We start from the raw sequence: 16,142 nt of genomic DNA on the forward strand, positions 1-16,142 counted from the left end.
TATCCATTTTTTGGAGACTAAGTACTGTGGCGGCACAGTATGTTTGACATTGAATGCGGTATTCTTCGTCCAATCATCTATCATAAAGATAAAAAATTATTGATTAGATCAAATATACTGTATCATTTTTGGATCAATCCAACCAAATTGAACGATGGGAAAGAAATAAATTAGCAATGAAACAAGAGAAGGACGATCATTTATAATTTTCATCTTTTCTCTTCTCTCTCTCTCCACTCATCTCCAATGACGGCAGAGGCACCTCTCATCCCCACAAATATTTGGATCGCCCACCGCTGTGTGCGTGGAAGAAGAGAATCTTTATTTGGCATCAAACATGCAGCCCATCCCCTTACCAAAAAATCCATTCCTCACAAATTAATGCCCTCCCTCTCCACGTAGAGTTTTATATTTTTTTTTCCTTCCAAAAAAATGATTGCACAATGTCAACCGTCAGATTGTAAGCTGCATAGAACTCAACACAAACAAACCTCATTTACTCATCACGTCCAAGGATTTGAAAGGGACCATTGCACTATCTGGCGGTGGGATTCATGCGAAGGAAGGTGAATCCTTCTTTCGCACGAAAGATACAAATCGAATGCCTTTGACACCCTCTTCTACTTCTATTGCACTGCCCACAACTCACTCACCTTCAACCCCATCTTCAAGTTGCTCGCCCTCGTCACTAACCACCCACCACCTCTGGTGTTAACACCAATCACCATAGTTCATTATGGCTCGATTATTGATAGAGCTCTTTATTTTTGAGTCCGATAATGAGATTGTAATTGGGTCCTTAATTGGGTTTGATTTTTTTAATGTTCAGCCACTTGATTTGTAATTGAGCCCTAGTTAGAGTCAATTATTTGGAGGAATTTTATGTTCAATTCAAGTCAGCCACTTGGAGGAGTTTGCATCAGCCATTTGGAGAAGTTTTTATGTTTGGCCACTTGATTTCTATACACAAAAGCTTCACGATTTCTTCATGCGGGATCTCCACGACAGCCCTTTTGAAACTTAACGCCAGCCAGATTGACGAGGCCCATCTCCACGGGATTTAATGCCTCCTCTCACAAATACTGGGATCGCACCTTATTTTTATTTAGGTTGTTTGGATTTTTTTCTTTTAAAAAAGAAAAATAAAGGACCTTGTAATCACCGATGGTTTTGAGAAATATAATTCTGTTTTCTTTCTCTACGAGCTCTCTTCCTTCTCCTATTCTCCGTCTCTTATTTTCCTTCTTCTTTCCCTCTCTTCCTTCCTTCTTCCTCTCTCCCGTTTCTCTTCTAAAATCTCTCTCAAGGCTTGAAGGTTGAAGGACGAAGAATCCTCAGCAATTCACCCATCTGCAGGATCCAATTTCAGCACTCACAATTTTCTATTCTCTCAAATCTCCACCTTTCTTTCATGATTGCTGATTTATTTCTATTGCTGTAGATAGTTCTTCGCATGCTCGAATTGGATCCCGATGATCTTGGACAATAGAAGGATTTGCAAGCAACCGTGGTCTGATCTGATGTCCGATTCCTTCCTCATCCAGAATTCTTCATCGACGTGTTTGTGCGATCCCTTGTTTCTAAATCTATTTCTGAGTAGATCATTATTATAAAAAGTTAAAATATTACTTCTTTATTGATTAGATCTGAATATTTTAACTATAATCTGATGTTCTAATCATGGATGATTTCTTAATCATCTACAGTCTGAATCTAGATCTAGGGGCAGATCAACATGCATGCATAACAATAGTCTCATCTGATTTTAGTATAATCATCATAATAGTCTTTGGTTTGCTGGTTATCTATTGACTGTAAATAAGTATGATTGTTTGCTTCCTCTGGATCTGAATTGTCCCACATCAGTTTGGTATCAGAGCTAGGTTAGGTTAGGGCTAGAGTTTTGTATTTAAAAAATTTTTTGTATCAAAACCTACAAGTTGGTACCCTACGTAGTCCTCAAAGAAACTGCAATTTTCAATTTCAGAGACTTCAGAAAATTCTCAAATTTTTTGTGTAGATTTTAGACTTGATTGATAAGTAGAATTTTAAATTTCATTAAAATCTAAAATCATTTGATTCTCAAAAATTTATCTAAAATAATCTTACACGTCCTGACTTCTACACCTGAACACTGTTCAAAAAATATTTGTGCACCCTTAGAAGAAATAGAAGTTCCCATCCAGGGAAGAGTCAGAAATTTATGATATTTGATGATTTGGAAACTAGATTAGATAATGAAGATTTTTACAAGTGGAGATCTAAAAAATAGATCTGGGATTGGTGCTAGAATTTTCTATTAGTTGAAGGTCAACAAGCAGAATTCTGGGACCTGTCCTATTGTGGCGCAACCTAAGGAAAAAATAGAGTTTTCCACCTATTGAAATATCCAAAAATTCAAAGATTTGATTTTTTAGAATCCTCACTCAATAAAGAATCTAGTCTTATTTTGAAATCTATGGAAGCTATCCTTTGAGAGTTCCATACTAGAACCTCAATCAGAGAGCTCTCTAATCCAAAACAAAAATTTCTGGAGTCTGAAATTTCCTGCACTTAGAAAGAATTTTTATATTTATTTGAACCTCATATTTTCAGTAACTTAGTTTCAATTTCTAGTTTGATAACTTAGTTGATACTATTTTAATTTATTTTGGAACCAATATTTGTATCCTGTTTACATCTGTAAGCTATCTTAAGGGCACTCCCATCATAAGATAAGAGAAGAATTTTATCACATTTCTTTGGCCCAAAAACAATCAACCTCATGCGCATTGACCCAAGCCTAAGCTAAAATTAATTAGATATTAAAAAAAAATAAGATCAAAATAAGTCAAATTCGGTTGCTACGATGAGTCTTAGTGCGAGTTTGGTCTACAATTGACTTCGTAAGTTGGTATCTAAGGCAAGAGGTATAAGGCAAAGCCTAAGTGAATTGCGGTTCTTTAATTAGGACCTCATGAGAGTGAGGAGAGCCTCCCACAAATTTCACCTCTTATCTGGCCAGCCCAAGGATTTGAATGTTGATCTACTTGTGCTTCAAATGATTCATAGTGATTTGAGTTTTTAGGTCTAGAAAATCTCCTAGAGTTGGTTGTATTACATGTCTACTAGATTCGAAACTAGATATCACCCAAAGAGCTCAGATTCAAGTCATGAAATGGATTTTGATTTTGCCATAGCCTTTAAGGGTATTACTAAGAGGTTAAATGCCATAGGTGGTTCCATCCAGAATTTGAATGCGAGAGTAGAGATCCTAAAAAAAAAAAGATGAATGACATGGAAGAACGTGCTAGGAATGCCCTTCCCTTAGATGACTATCCTAGAGGGCAATGTGACCATCCTGATTTTGATAGAGGTTGCAATCAAGCGGTCCGACCCCATCACGATCATAATGATCAAGATAAGAAAATACTTTAGAGTGTCAAGGTCGAAGCTCCAAGCTTTATGGGCCGTCTGGACTCCAACAAGTATTTTCATTGGAAGGTCGATATGAACCATTATTTTGAATGGTATGACATATTTGAGGAAAGAAAAATCAGATACACTAAAATGAGACTTCTAGAACAAGCCAAATTATATTGGCATAATGTAGAGCGATTAGCCATGCATAGGAGACAGGAGCCCATAAGTACCTGAGACGAAATGAAAGATAAACTTCATGAAAAATATCTTTCTACCTCCTATCAGCAGTGTCTTCCAGATCAATGACAAAGGCTGACCCAAAGTAGCAAGTCTGTTACTGAATACATCGTCAAATTCTATGAATACCTTATGCGATATGGTGTTAGTGAAGATCCATCTGTTATTTTGTCATGATTTAGAGCTGGTTTAAGGGATGACATATTGAGAGAATTGTTCATGTGCGAAGTCTATAGCTTAGAACAAGCTTATCAATTAGTCCAGGATTATAAGAGATTTCAAAGGTTACCGATGACCCGATAACTTAAGTCACGTAAATCTGATATTCTTGATCTTAGATCCAGCTTTAATCAGACTTCTAAATCCGACTATAATCAAATCCCAACCAATCGTTCTCCACCTATTGGTCCCCCACTGAGAAGGGATGATAAAGGCAAAGGAGCCTTTGTAGAGAACCTGAGAGGATACAGTTTAAGAATCCGATGCTTCAAGTGCAATAGATTAGGTTATATTTCTAGTCAGTGCCTATCTCGAGCTCTACACATTGGAGAGCCCGAAGAAGAGAACCCCAAAAATCTTTTAGGAGATGAATAAGTATACATAGCAAATACTAAGTTAACTAAAGCTTATGAGGAACCTAGTGCTCTAAAGGAAGTTGACCCTGAAGAGAGAATGGGTGCAATAAGATGTATTTTATTCCAACCAAAAGAAAGTGAAGATTGATGTAGGACTACTATTTTTTATACCTTCATAGGTCAGAAAAATAAAATATGCAAGATCATCATTGATAGTGGTAACTGCATCAACACTATTTCGACTGATGCTATGTCAAAACTTAGTCTGACATCCATAGATCATTTGAAATCATGCAAGATCGTCTAGATAGATGCATTGTCCATCCCAGTTAGGCACCATTGTCTGGTCCCCATTAAATTTCAATCTTACCAGAAAAATATGTGGTGTGATGTTATGCCCATGGATGTAGAAAGCATAATCCTAGGAAGGTCTTGGTTATTCGATCAAGATGCAACACTTTATGATCGATCTAACTCATGTACGTTCATGAATAATGATAAGAAAATTATGATATACCCTTCACCCTCTAGGAAAGTAAAGAAGAACGGCCCTTTAGAGTCCAAAGAAAAAAAGCAAAACAAGAGCTTACAATTAATTAGGGTCAAAGAGTTTGAAAAAGACTTGAGAGAAAACTCTTCTATTTTGATTTTAGCTATTAAGGAGGTTAGCATGAAGGATATGAGTCATCACCCCCAAGAGATAGCAAACCTCCTTGAAAGCTTCAAAGATATTTTCCCTAAGGATCTCCCAAATCACTTGCCGCCCATGAGGAATATCCAACACACAATATACCTCATTCTGAGAGCTTCTTTATCCAATCTGCCCCACTATAATCTTAATCCCACAGAGCATGTAGAGTTGAAACATCAAGTAGAAGAACTCCTTAGGAAGGGATTTGTTAGAAAAAGTTTGAGTCCTTGTGTGGTACCTGCACTCCTGACTCCCAAGAAGAATAAAAATTTGAGGATGTGCATGGACAGTCGAGCAATTAACAAAATTACGATAAGATATCAGTTTTCTATTTTTCAGCTTGATGACATGCTAGAGATGATAGTTGGATCCACTATTTTCTCCAAGATTGACTTAAAGAGTAAATACCATCAAGTTAGAATGAGGCCCGAAGATGAATGGAAGATCGCTTTTAAGACGAAAGATGATCTTTATGAATGGCTGATCATGTCATTTGGTTTGTCCAATGCTCCAAGCACTTTTATAAAGATAATGAATCAGGTACTGCACCTGTTTGTTGGTACATTTATAGTTGTGTATTTCGATGATATCCTTATATACAGCAGATCCAAGGAAGACCACATAGACCATCTGTGTCAGGGGTTTTAGACCCTTAAAATTGAGAGCCTCTACGCTAACATCAAAAAATATGAATTTATAACCAAACGTGTTATTTTCTTAGGTTACGTAGTTACTCTTCACGGTATGTCCATTGATCCTGAAAAAGTGCATGCCATCAGTGAGTGGCCCGAACCCCAGAGCATCCATGATATGTGGAGCTTTCATGGATTAGCCATGTTTTACCGTCAGTTCATTAGAAATTTTAGCATGATTGTGGCTCCCATTACTGATTGTATAAAAAAAGAAGCCTTTGAATGGACTAAAGCTGCTGAGCAAGCTTTTCAAGAAATCAAGAATCGAATGACCCAAGCTCCTGTCCTGCGTCTGCTCAATTTTTCAAAAGTATTTTAGGTGTCTTCTGAGCATCAAAAGTAGGAATTGGTGGAGCCTTGAGTCAGAAAGGACATCCTATAGCTTACTTTAGCAAAAAGCTAAATGAATCCAAGCTTAGGTATTCCACCTACGATAAGAAATTCAATGCTATGGTACAACCCTTAGATATTAGAGATACTATCTGCTACCATAGAAATTTATCTTGTACTCAGATCATAAAGCCCTTAGATTCCTCAATTCTTAAAGAAAATTAAACCCCCGGCATGAAAAATGGGTTGAATTTTTATAAGCCTACACCTTCACGATAAAGTACAAGATTGAAATAGAGAATCGAACTGTTGACGCACTCTCTCGTAGAGTGGCCCTCTTATCAGTAGTAAGTATTGAAATAATAGGCTTCGAGAAGCTTAAAGAGGATTACGAGGATTGCCCTGATTTTGGTACTGTTGTTGCCTCGCTTGGGAAAAGATTGTCTAGGGAGTACAGTGAGTACACTTTTCAGGATGGCTATCTTTTTAAAAATAATAAGTTATGTATCCCACGTACTTCTATTAGGGATTTCTTGGTGGGGAAAATGAAGCAAAAATTCAGTGCAGGGGCAAAATGGTAATTTTAAAATTTTTTCAAAATTACTATTTTACAGCAAAATTATTAATTAATCTCATTAATTAATACTAATTAATCTTATACTAGGATCTAAATATGATACAACAGCATGCATTTAAATTTAAAATTCAAATTTGAAACAGTAAACTTTTTACTGTACTATGTTCAGAACACACCACCTTTTGCGAGTAGTCGATCACCATAATTTGATCACCGTCGGGGGACTCTGATCGTCACGTCGCAGCCACACTAGTATCTGACCCTCTGTGGATCATCCACATGAAGCTCCCATCTGATCGGCTCCTCACGAATGCTAGTTCGTGATTTCACCCTTTTGATGGCTGATGTTGATCGAACTCCTTCGATTGATGTGTGCCGACTCTTCAGACACTCCGAATCATCTGCATGATTGATTGAGAGGCTGATGGATCTCTTCCTAAAATTTAGTGGACTCACGACACTCGTGACACACCAATCTCACTTCCCGAACCCCTGGCTGAAACCCTAGGGATTACACTGAAAACCCTGCGCCCAATTTTTTTTCTTTTCTTTCTTTTTCTCTCGAAAGGTTTTGGACCTTCACCTCATGCACAAGGCTTCCTCACACCCTACTTTCTTTCTCAAAATTTTTCTACGCATGCCCCACCTCCCTATCTCTTTTAAAATAGTTCAAAGCGTGTCTTATCCGTGTGAGAGGATAAAGACAAGTGGTTACACATTTGAATTCAAATCAAATTTGAATTCAAATGAAAACCAACTCATCCCTATCCACTTATGGCATGAGAAGAGAAGGGCGTGGACTCTTTGTGTGTGGAAAGGTTTCACGAGAAACTCTTTCTTATGTGAATTATGTGGCGCACAAGATGGATAAGCTTGAAGGCAAAAGAGATAAGTTATCCATTCAAATTCAAACACGCTTTGAATTTGAATGGTTAACTAATCAGCTTTATCCATCCATATGGTGCACAAAAGTGGACGTGAGAAGGGCTTTGTGTGAGAAAAAATTCACGAGAAGTTTCTTCTTGTGAATTCAAATGGGCGCAGAGATTTAAGGTGGTGCAGGGATTCAAATTCAAATGGTGGTTTGATCTTAATTGAACCAACCTAATCAAAATAGGTTAAGCACAATTAGACTAAATTAAACCCAACTTAATTAGGCTTAATTAAGCTCAATAAAATTTTAATCAAATCAAAAATTGACTAAGCCCAACCCCTGATCAAATCAAGGACCAAAATATCTCTACGATTATGTCAACTTTTAACCTAATCGGGTCAAACCCAACTGAATCCAATTCAATTAGACTTGATCCAAAAATAATTACTCAATCAAATTGAGTTAATTAGCGATCAAATCACTAATAAAATCTCTCATAATTATTGAATCCAAATCCGATGGGCAATCGGATATCAAAGTCCATCAATATAAAATCTTGATCGAAGAGTTTAAATTTCAAATTCAAAATTTAAAATTCAAAATTTTGACCCCGATATCCAAAATGTGTGGAACTCATGATCAGAGAATCCTAATTCTCAATCATAGAGTTTCAGATACATAAGACTCATAATCAGCCATCAGATCATAAAGGAACCTCTAATGTGTATGACCCCGCAGGTTCGAACCTAAGTCGGTAGCACAGAAATCAATTTCTGTACTAATCGAAGTGACCATCTAGCAATGGTACCCGATGATCGGATAGGTCGAATAGTCACAATCGCAACATTCAGAACCTACATGAATATGGTTACCGTATAATTCATCCCTTTTGATCCCTGTGTTTAAGATGACTCAGGGTTAAACTGTCAACCCTGATTAGATCATCCGAATCGTGCTCAACTCAATTAGTCCTGTGACTCCTCACTAGGACTATCCTGGTCAAGATTTTGCTAAATTGAAACATGACTGTACACAGCTCCTAAACTGAAGTGGTCAATCCCATCTTGACACACGCACCGACAAGTCAAGTATTTGACTACACCCAGCAGCCTTCCATCACTGAATTAGAAATTCAGGTAGTCCAGTGCCTAAGTGCAGTGAGTTGCTTGCAAGTCACCGTGGTGGTCTCAGGTCGGAGGGACATTTATACCCATATCCCATCGGAGTAAATCTTGACAGCAGAAATAGCTCCGGAGTCGATCACGTTCAGTGCAGATGTACCATTACATCTTACCTGTATGCCATACCAGTGTCTCCACACTCCTTGGTTATGAGGACAACCAATCCATATGGCACACAACGACCTATGCCCGATAAACGTTGTCGTCCTTGGTAACAATGTATCATTTGGTCGCGAACAGGTTTAAGGACTAAGCGATAAATTCTCCTTTGTCGAGTCTAGATAGTCCTAAGGACTTCATCACAACACAGGAGTTCATTAGAAGATGAAACATTTATGATGAAAAAATATCAAAATAACTTTTATTTATTTATAATTCATGTACTAATACAAAAGGAGCACAACCGTCAACAGGCTGACGATTGGCTTTGGGATACTATTCCCAACAGAAAATACATGCAGGAGGTTTATCTAAACATTTCAGTAGAAATAAAATCATTGAGGTCATAGAGAATCAATTTTTCTGGCCGAATTTGAAGCGTGATATTGTGCGTATCGTTGCCCAATGCAGGACTTATGCCGTAAGAAAGCAACGTAAGCAAAACATAGGCCTTTACACCCCGCTACCTGTTCTTGACTATCCTTGGCAAGACGTGAGTATGGACTTTGTCTTGAGTTTGCCATGTACAACTAGAAAGAATGACTCTATCTGTGTGGTAGTGGATCGATTTTCGAAAATGATCCATTTTCTTTCCTATTCTAAAGCCTCCGATGCCTCTAGAATTGTTCGTCTATACTTTGATGAAGCTATCTGATTGTATAGATTATCTGAATCAATTGTATCTGATAGAGATATTAGGTTTGTTAGTTATTTTTGAAAAATTTTATAGTATTTAATGGAGACGAAATTAAAATTTTTGTTAGCATATCTCCCCTAGACTAATGGTCAAATCAAAGTTGTAAATAAAAGTTTAGAAAATTTACTTTGATGTTTAGTTGGGGAGAATACAAGAAATTAAGATTTGATGTTACCTAGAGCTGAATTTGCGTATATTAGTTTTGTTAATAGAACTATTGGCATGAGTTCCTTCGAGGTTATATATGGCCATCACCCTAAAAAACTAGTTGACCTCATTCTTGTACCCTTGCATACTAGAACATCCGAGACAGCAAAATCATTTGCACAACACGTTAGGAGTCTGCACTAAGAAATTACAAAGAAAATTAATATTAGCAATCAAATTTATAAATAATTAGTAGATTCACACCGATGAGCCCATGATTTTGCAGAATGTGATTATGCTATGATATGGGTTAGACCAGAATAGTTTTCTTTGGGAACCGTCAAGAAATTACATGCATATAGAGCAGGCCCTTTTAGAATCTTAAAAAAAATCGAATCAAATACATATATTATAGATTTATCATCTGATTATGGCATCAGCTCTACTTTTAATGTTTCAAATCTGATTAAATATAAAAAATCAATAACGATACCTAATGATTCATTTGAACCTGACCAATCCATTGAGAGTAAATCCCAACCTGAGTGTCGACAGTCAAAATTTTCAAAAAAAATAAGATGGTATTGAAAAAATTCTGGATGAGCAGATAATTTTCATTAAGAGAAAAAGATATCAAAGGTACCTGATTCGTTAGCAAAGATGATCTGAGTCCAAAAATATATGGATAATTCGAGAAGAGCTATAAAGAATTGATCTTGATCTACTTGAACACTATCAGAGCCGAGGCAGTCTTTATTCGACAGAGTCGAATTCTCTCCAGTCTGGAAGAATTGGTGTGGATACCAGTTATCATGATTTATTATGGCTCGATTATTGATAGAGCCCTTTATTTTTGAGTCCTGTAACAGGATTGTAATTGGGTCCTCAATTGAGTTTGATTTTTTTTATGTTCAGCCACTTGATTTATAATTGAGTCCTAGTTAGAGTCAATTATTTGGAGGAGTTTCATGTTCAGTTTGAGTTAGCCACTCGGAGGAGTTCGAGTCAGCCATTTGGAGGAGTTTTTATATTCAGCCACTTGATTTCTTCACACAAAAGCTTCATGGTTTCTTCATGTGGGACCTCCACGATAGCCCTTTTGAAACTCAATGCCATCTAAATTGACATGGCCTATCTCCATGGGATTTAACGCCTCCTCTCACAAATATTGGGATCGCATCTTATTTCTATTTAGGTTGTTTGGGTTTTTTCTTTTAAAAAAGGAAAACAAAAAGCCTTGTAATCACCGATGGTTTTAAGAAATAAAATTTTATTTTCCTTCTCTACGAGCTCTCTTCCTCCTCTTATTCTCCGTCTCTTGTTTTCCTTCTTCTTTCCTTCTCTTCCTTCCTTTCTTCTTCCTCTCTCCTGTCTCTCTTCTGAAATCTCTCTTAAGGCTTGAAGGTTGAATGATGAAGAATCCTCAGCAATCCACCCATCTGCATGATCCAATTTCAACGCCCATAATTTTCTATTCTCCCAAATCCCCACCTTCCTTTCATGATTGCTGATTTATTTCTATTGCTGTAGGCAATTCTTTGCATACTCGGATTGGATCTCTATGATCTTGGACAACGGAAGGATTTGCAAGCAACTATGGCCTGATCTGACGTTCGATTCCTTCCTCATCCAGAAATCTTCATCAACGTATTTGTGAGGTCCTTTGCTTCTAAATATATTTTGGAGTAGATCGTTATTATAGAGAGTTAAAATCTTACTTTTTTATTGATTAGATCTGAATATTTTAATTGTAATCTGATGTCCTAATCATGGATGATTTTTCAATTATCTACGGTCTGAATCTAGATCTAGAGACTGATCAACATGCATGCATAACAGTAGTCTCATCCGATTTTAGTATAATCATTTCCATAATCTTTGGTTTGCTGGTTTTCTATTGATAGTGAATAAGTATGATTTCTTACTTTCTCTAGATCTAAATTGTCCCACATCAACCCCTCTACTCACTCACCCCCTTCATGCCTCTACTTCCGCCTTATCCCCATCTCCACCACCTTCCTCTACAGTATTTTTATCTGCATCTCCACCTTGTCGGATCCGCCACCTTCTACTCCCTCTGCTATGAGGGCGATCCCTTCTTGATCAATTCACCTTCTCTGACCTTGTCGAGATTGGGTTATTGCCGCTCGCAAGGAAGTTGTTTGACGAGATGCCGATAAGGAATGTGGTATCTTGGAATGTGAAGGTTTCAAGGGAGTTGTTTGATCTAATGGTGGAAGGAGATGTGTTTTCTTAAAGGTGCATGATCACAGGGTAATTGACAATTAGCTTCTAGAGGTATTGCAACTCCTTAAAGAGATGCAACTGGAGTGCAGCATATAAACCCCACCGGAGTTACTGTAGTTTATTTGTTCTCGCCTTATGCATATTTTGTATCATGTTAAAAGATCATCGCAACTATAGTTTTTTAGTGAGCATTATGAGTGTTCCGAGCGATAGAGAGAAAGAAAAAGAAAGAGTTTCATCTGACCCTTCTCCAGAAGGGTGATCGACTTCAACAACGTCTCCGAAGAGTTTAAAATCAGACGATTCTCTAGTTGGTGGGGTTAGTCCCATGCATGGATTGTATGTTAAAGGGAACGAAGCTAGGATTTTGTCACAGTCTGCTGCGGTTGGAAAATCGTCACCGACAAATTCTGCATCTCATGGTTCATTAGATGGTGGGTTTCCGTCCACCAATGATGTGCCAGCTAAAGGAAAGGGGGTGGATTTTCTTCCATCTCATCCTCCCTCAGTCTCTTCCATCAATCATGGTATAGAGCAAAAATGGCCTTGGGCCCAGGTTGTTCAAGGCCACCACCAATTTAACTGGGAGATGGCTGCACCTTCAGAAGATGACATTTCTACTCTAGAAGCGCATTTCAATGATCTGATCATCTTCTCTAAGGAACAACTACAAAGAACTGCTCAAAGATATCATGCTGCCTTGATTGGTAAGTTTCTTGGATCTGGTTTTGCAATAGATTTCATTCAATGCAAGATGAAGAAGAGATGGCTAATTAAGGGATATTTTCAGGTAAGTCTACTATCTGAGGGTTTCTTATTTTTCTCTCTAATATCTGAGTAAGTTAAGGATAGAATTCTAGAAAAGGGACCCTGAACTTTGGTTGGACAGCTGCTAGCCTTGAAAATCTGGAGGCCAAATTAAGCCTTCAAAGGATACGATCCAAAAAGCTAATGTGTGGCTTCGTTTATCAGATCTACCTCTAAATGTCTGGGATAAGGATATGATATTGAAGATAGCTTCCAAAGCTAGTAAATCCAAATTTCTTGATCTCTGGATAGCAAATTCCTCTCGTTTGGGATTTGTGAGGGTTTGCATTCAAATAGATCTGAGCTATCCAATTTGTCCTGGCACAAAACTGCTCATAGACGATCAAGTTGTTTGGCAATGATTTGTTTATGAGGATCTTTCTGATATATATTATGGATGTGGATATATAAGTCATCTGCTTCGCAATTGTGCCTATTGTAAGGGTATGTCCTCTAGTGATAATCCTGTGTTTGGCCTCAGATTAGGGCTGCTAGGGTTTCTATTGCAAGTTCTACTCAAGCTAAAGAAATTGGTAACCCAACTACGACATCACCTCAAATTGCTCCATTAGACAATACATGGACTACTCCTAAAAAAGCTGCCTCAAATTGTCCAATGAAGCCTGTCTCTGGTGGCTCATCAAGTGGCTCTAGGTTTGATTCTTTAATTGAAAAAGATGACTTAACCTCTTCTAATATTGTTCCAATGGAGTTACAGATTTTTTATCCCAAAAGGGAAGGAGATCGTGGGGGACAAAAGGATAAGAGAAAGCGCTCTCCTATGAAGGTGCCCCCAGCATCACGACCTTCTGATTCTGACTCATCTCCATAATCAAAGGTAATCATTCGAGAGGAGCAACCTAATGAAAAATTGACAGATAATGATACAAAAGCTTTGGTTTTATGTATTAAAGGCCTTGCCATTAAGGAAGTTTGGCGACCAATTTGGGCCAACTCCAAATGGCTGGAAAGACCTTCATCGGATGCCACTTTAGTTGGTAAGGATTTGCCTAAATTTTCATCTAATGTTGCTAAGTCTATTCTTGTGCATGATGAAGTCCTATCTCAGTTTACGGCCACATTGGAAGCTGAAGGTTCTTCATCTAAGATTGATGAGAAATATAGCCCTATGCCAGGGGAGCATGGGGTGCATCCATCGGTTTCATCATAAGAGTTCTTGTTTGAAATTATAGAGGGGTAACCAAACCCTCGTTTGTTAAGTATTCTAAATCTTTGGTACGTACTTATAAATTAGATATTTGTGATTTTGTGGAAACTCATCTTGGACTAAATGCCATGGATCGTGTGTAGTGTAATTTTGATCGATTTTGGCAAGTCTATATAGTTCCTTCGGAAGGTTTATCTAGAGAAATTATTGTGGCTTGACGTCACAATATCGGATCTATTTCTTTTGTTCGTAAGGATAGACAAGTCTGTTTTGATGTTATTACTCAGCCTAGGTTTTCATCTTGGATTCTTGGTATTGTTTATGCTAATACTCATAGTCTTACCCATCATTCTCTTTGGCAAGCTGCTTCTCATGTTTTAAACTTGCATCTTCCTACTCTTTTTATGGGTGATTTCAATTGTATTTTATCTCCTCGTGACAAGTTGGGTGGTAAACCTTTTCATATTAATAGAGATGTTAGAGAATTTCATCAATTTACATCTTCAACCGATTTAATTGATCTGGAGTATGAGGGTCCGAGATTTACTTGGTGTAATAATCAATCTGAAACTTCTAGAGTTTGTGAGCGATTGAATTGAGCTTTTGCATTTGATGATTGGCTGCAACAATATCCTGAATCACATCTTCAACATTTGGCCAGATTTGCCTCTAACATTGTCCTTTAATGCTTTTGATTCAAGCTTCATTGCCTGCATCCCATCCTCCATTTTGATATCATAATTTTTAGAAGCTTTGTTTTGAATTTCAATGGTTGATTCAAACTTTTTAGGTTGGGGCTGACTTCTTGTTGTCTGATAAATATTTAAATTTTCTCTTTAATAAATTATAAAAAAAAAATACTTTTGGAACAAGTATAAAGTGGGAAACATGTTTAGAAATGCTGACATCCTTTATAATCATATCCTTTTGTTGCAGTTGCGTGAATCTCATTTTGACTATTTTTCTTCAATGGATCATTCTCTTTTGCTTAACTTCTCCATGATTATAATCAAAACCTATCTATGCAAGAATTATTTTGGTGTCAAAAATCTCGTGTTAGGTGGCTTCATGAAGGCGATATGAATACCAAATTTTTTCACAAAGCTACCATTATCAGAAGACATCATAATCATATTTTATCTCTTAAGAATGATTCTGGGCATTAGGTGTTTGATGAAAATATTATCCGTCAGAATCTATTCCAACATTTTCAATCTCGTTGGGCAAACAATCAATCTGCTGATGACTTTTGGTTTCCGATCATTCCCCATGTTCTCTTTTAGACTCAAAAGAACTCTCTCGCATCGTAGGTTTTGGAAGAAGATATTATTTGTGCTGTTCGCTCTATTAACCCTGACAAAGTCCCTGGTCTTGATGGATTTTTTGCCTTATTTTTTGAAGATTACTAGCAAATTGTAAGACATGATGTCATTATTGGAATTTTGTGGGGGATGCATGCATGTGTGTTTTAATTTTTTTTTAAAATAAAGTAGCAAAATTAAGATTAAAATATCTTTTTATCCGAATCATGCATGTATAAAATAAAGAACACAAAGATCTAGTTCATATGTTGAAATTGAACACATGCTCAATTTTACACTGAAATTAGATATGTGATCGAATTACATATCTGTTTCGTATTTTTTTTTTCAAATCTGGATCTGAAAGAGAGTTCTTCTTTAGCCATACAAGTATCCGGTCTCTACAGGTATCCACTCGAAATCAGTCTGGAACAGCTCTCTAAGATATTGATCTTTCTTCTTCAAGAACGATCACCTTGCAAATCTGAATGAAGCCTGGATCGCGAATCAACTCTTTGATCTTTTTCTTCTCTTCTTTTTTTGATCTCCTTCACTTGATTTAGTAGCAATCAAGCTCTGAAAAGCAATAAGAAAAGGTAGCCGCCCAACCATCTTACAGTATTTAGTGGCAATCCAATAGAATCGAAATAGAATCTCAAGGTATAGTTTACGTGTAATTCAATCCCTCTATCGTGAGTCCCGACTAAATGGCAGGTCATGGATAAATCATCAAATCTCATCATCAGTCATATGATAAATTTGATTAGCTCAAATCTAATTATGATTTATATAGAAACTCTTTTCCATCAATCACACTGTTGTGGTTATAAACTTATGAGCTTAGCCTCTCAAATCTCATAGGACTACTCCTTTTTATCAAGATTGATAGATTCCATCTAGATATGCATCCTACTCTTATAGTAGACCAACTATCGCCAACATCCACTACAAGGACTTAATGAGATCATGTTTATGTGTTACTCAAATTTCAGTAACCACACTGTGAGCAATCTTGCCATCGCAAGTCAAAGAATTATTCACACAACTACAGCATCGA

The sequence above is a fragment of the Elaeis guineensis genome, chromosome 13 (genome assembly GCF_000442705.2).
Source record: "Elaeis guineensis isolate ETL-2024a chromosome 13, EG11, whole genome shotgun sequence".
Lineage (NCBI taxonomy): Eukaryota > Viridiplantae > Streptophyta > Magnoliopsida > Arecales > Arecaceae > Elaeis > Elaeis guineensis.